Consider the following 4,754-nt stretch of genomic DNA (forward strand, 5'->3'; position numbering starts at 1 on the left):
TTCTTCAAATCCAAAAAATGCCACTAGGAATTTCTGAATTACATTTTAGAATGCAAGCCCATCTGGCATGTGTTATGCAACACGCTTTATATGAAAAAAATTGTCTGTCCTGCCAGTTTCACTTTTACTCTTTGAATTCAAAGAGCTTTAAGTTTTTTGGGACGGCTGCAGAAAAAACTTTCTTCGGGATTTGATCGGCTCGAACTGAAGAGGCATTGCCATATCTTGCCATTGCCATTTCTTACAAAAAGTAGGTTTACAACCAAATCTAAAATTATGCCTGCGCTGAACTTTTTTAACCACTCAGCAGTTCTAGGGCTTAGCTTCTGCTAAAGGTTTTGTAAATAGGCCTATAACTGAAAAATCTCCAAGAAAACATTTGGCCGTTTGTCTAGGGCGATGACCGGTTCCTAAAGCCTATTAAACCGCGGAGAAGATAATAGCCTCTGCGGCGCAGGCTAAGAAGATAACGGGCCAACCTGGTCTATAGGGTGTTGCTTTTACAATTCAGTCATGATATTGTTGTGGGTATTGACTGTTTCGTCATACCAGTATACGGAAGTAGCGTATGACCTGTCTACGTACAACCCAAGTTTTGTTTTGCCGTTAGGGCACAGAAAAAACAAGGTGGTTATCCAGTAACCTTGTTTGTTTTCGACTTCATCCGCGATTCTTATGTACAATCTAAGGTCAGTTGTTTTTATCGCTTGACCGATAAAAGATGGACAGGGCCGAGAGATGAGAGGAGCAATGTCTTTTGTTAGAAGTGTCTTAAAACCGATTCAGGAGTCCGTGTTCTGAAGCAAAATAATATCTTGTGCAAAAACGGCATTAAAAAAGATTTCGAAGGTACCCCCAATGCATGGGTGCGGCAAATTAGTTTTTCTTCTGATTGACTTCTTTGTGACCGTGTGATTGCCGTGTATTCTTCTCAAATTAATGTCTTTATCAAACTTTCAGTTGAATTATAGTCATTTGTGATTATAACTTCATGTAACAGTCTGTCTGAAAAAACAAAGTTTTGGAAGGTGATACTGTCGAAAAATGTTTTCATCTTCACGAAAGATTTACTGCATTGTTTACTAGTGTCAGTCTACTACTAGTTTACGATCTAACTTGTTTTCTTTTATTGCATCAATCAAAACTGGAAAACGAGAAACTTGAAAAGAATAATAAATTCCACTTTTTATTCAACGTTAGGCATAACAGATTACAAAATTTAAATTTTGTTGTAAGGTGCTCGCCTTGAACGGTTCTTATTAAATAGATAAGAATATGGTGCACGATTTAAGATTCCTCATATCAGTCATGGCTTAGTCAAATCTCATAATCTTCAAATTGGATTCTCATACTGACTTTTATATTAAAGCGCGTTTTTCAGTCAAAAAGAACATTGTTCATAAACTAGAAGTATATGCAATATATCAATTAAGGTGCCGTATATTTTCGAATTGGCCCTCCCTCGAAAAAGCCTCCCTGAATAGGCCCCCACCCTAGAACTACAAACTGTCAATAGGCTCCCCTCGAATAAGCCCCCACTGATACAGTAAATCCTCGAATTGGCCCTCCCTTCGAAAAAGCCCCCACCCTAGAGCTACAACCTTAAAAGCCCCCCTCCATCGAATAAACCCCCACTGATACCGTAAATTCTCGAATTGGACCCTCCAATTTGATGATTTTTGCCATCTGAGGTTGCTTATGGCGTTTTATTGAATTACCACAACAAATTCATACTTTTGGTAGTAATAAAGTAAATGCTCATAAAGAAATTCCTACTAAAATAAACGAGGTATTTTAATAATGTCTGCTTAGTGTCTACAGTAATGTTATAAGCCTTCCCCCTTCGAATAAGCCCCCATCCAAAATTATCAAAAATAAATAAGCCGCCAGGGGGCTAATTCGAAAATTTACGGTATCCTAGCTTTTTGTGTTTCTATCTTTGACGCTATGTTTCTATCTTTGAAACTATTCAAAATCTGACTGCATCCATAGAAACAGTTTGTGGTCTATACATTCAGTGGCAACTGAAATTGGTTGTTTAGTGGAACAGTTTTTCATTTCTCTGATCGTTTAAAAATTTGTTCAAAACTGTATACTTTTGATTTCATAAGAAGCTATGCTAGAGATTAGCACTAAGTTGCTTATTTTTGGCTGCCTTTTCTTAAGGTTTATAGTGATCAATATTGTGGTTTCCAGTGGCTTAGATAAAAGAGGATCAGAGGGGGCGAGAAAACCCCCTGAAACGGTCTAGTGATGGATTCCGCCTTTTTGACATGCACAAATTTCCAAGAGTCCTCTATTGAAAAAATGAAATCTAAGAAATAAATAAGCGAACATGTAAATATTAACAAAATTATGACTTCTCCTCTATTATGAATTGTTTATTCCTCTTCTCTTGTAATCCAATTTATGCTGAAGATGTCGCAGAACATCAATGAGTGTGGGTTATGGGAACTCTGTTTTCATATAAAGTGAATATTAACTGTCATTATTCAAATAACTACTAGCTTAGCAAAAATAAAATCATAGTTAAGATATTGACGTAAGCGTTCAAAATAAAGGTTATTGAGGTTTAGGAAATGTCTTTTAATCGTAAACGCCAAGGTTGTTTTATAATTGCAAATAATTGCAGTTGTAAAATAAAAAATTGCAACTGGCATGGCATCCTCAAAAATTGAAAAGAGTAACTTTTCTATTGAAATGTACACATTGGCGAACATTAAGCATTTTTGATGCAGGAACTCCAGCCCCCAGCCCCCCGGCTCCGACGGGCCTGAACTATGAACAAGTGAGTGAGAGTTTGGTGCCCATAGCAAAGGGTGTTTTATCTCCCTAAAAATCTGTTTTTAGATTCAAAACCTTTTTGAAACCAGCCCTTGAATTCCTCTTTTAGCTACTGCTGTCTAGGCAGGCGCGCAACCAGAAATTTCAGAGGGCAGGGGTCCAAGACACAAAAAGGGCACTAATTAAACTTCATTAAAGGTCCACCGGGGCATTTGTTTAGGTACACGGAAAATATGAGCAGTTAGTAAATCTGTAAAAATTGTACGCCAGACAAGGGAAACTGATCAATAGAGAAAAGTTGTGGTGTACGGTTTATTTTGTGGTGAGGTGTGATGAAGTTTAGGAGGCCCGAAGGAGGGGGGAAATGGAAAAAACAATGCCTCTTGCGAGCGAAGCGAGCAAAAATTTTGCCACCACACCCTTGTAAATAGCTTAAATTCACTAATTCGTTTAAGATGTTTTACTTTTTAATTGTAATTTTGTTACTTTTAATAAATTCCATTTAAAAACGGAATTCATTGCTTTGTGAGGCTCCCTAGACCTCGAGGCCCTAGGGCAATTTGCCCCTTTGTCCCCCTCTCGGCGACCCTGCTGTCATCTCCTTTTCCCAGCGCCAGCTCACTTTTGAATAGCAACCCATCATCTTCCATATCCGAAGACATTTTGCGCTTTAAAATATTATTATTGAATTCTTTGCTTCGCACTACAGATTGGAGGAGGTTGAACAGTTCCGCGAGCCTTGACTTCAGCTGGTTTCTGTCTCCAAGTCTTGCCTTCAGCTGATTTGTAATACTGACAAGGAACGGAACAGCTGAACATCAACTTTTTGTGCCATATTTATTGCTTGCTAATACCAGTCCGAAAATATTTCTCTGCATTCGCTCGTTTCATGCAAAGGTCTTCTATGACCCTGTCAACTATGTGACAGGCTTGAAAAATGTCTTGGTTTTTATTCTCTGGTAACTTTTTACCAGAGGTCGTAGAGGCTCTATCCCGTTCAAAATCTTGTGCCTTTATTTTGGTTTTTGAGTCCCAGAACCATTCTTCTTCAAAGCCAGTGCGTAGCGCATCATAAAACACGCTGTAGAGTTGGGGCTTGAAGATAGACTCTATTACTGCAACATGATGACGTTCGACCCAACAAGTGCGTGAAAGTTTGACTAAATCATTTATCTGTATTCCTGCGAGGTCCATTACATCTCCGGAGTGTGTCATTTACTGTATGACCAACCATTTTAGCGTAATAGTTAAAATATTCAAGCAATTTTCCAGGAAAAAGGGCACTTTTCCCCTTTTGAGAAAAAGGGCAGGGGTCTGGACCCCCAGGACCCCCCCCCCGTAGTTGCGCGCCTGCTAGGCATGGGCTCCGATTCGAGTTGAAAAGTTGGGAGGCTAAGGTCAATTTTTAGAGTCTCAACAAAGGTTTTGTGAAAAGGTCTTTTTTGGGAACGGGAGGCACCATACCCCCCAACCCTAGTTATCGAAGTTCCTGCGGTATACATATTCATACCTGTTTGTATCATGGTATTATAACCAGGTATGGATCAAAATAGATATTCGAATGTAAAGGAATGGAGATACTGGCTAAAGAATAGTCATGTGCTCGCGTTTCTGATTGACCTATTTCGATTCACAACTGGGTATATATATTTCTTAGCGTAGAGTTTTCGATTAATGTTCTGACATTTTATACTCTGAAGTGTGTCAGATGAAAAGCTTTGGTTTACTCAAATGCTTGCTTTTTTCAAAGCCATTTTCAAGTTTTGTTCCACCAAAAGATTGTTTGTATAAATAATAGTACTGGAAAAACGTTTTTCTGATGAGAGGGCAGGAGGCCCACTTTGACCTCCACTTCTACAGCCCTACACTACACCTTTTTTCTGAAAGATTCCTGATCAAATGCTGTTTTTTATTAGATTTGTTTGAATATAGTCTTGTGAAGTGAAATAAGACAAAAATGAAAACGTATA

The sequence above is a fragment of the Rhopilema esculentum genome, chromosome 10, assembly GCF_057945365.1.
Source record: "Rhopilema esculentum isolate cy_ngs chromosome 10, ASM5794536v1, whole genome shotgun sequence".
Taxonomy (NCBI): Eukaryota; Metazoa; Cnidaria; class Scyphozoa; order Rhizostomeae; family Rhizostomatidae; genus Rhopilema; species Rhopilema esculentum.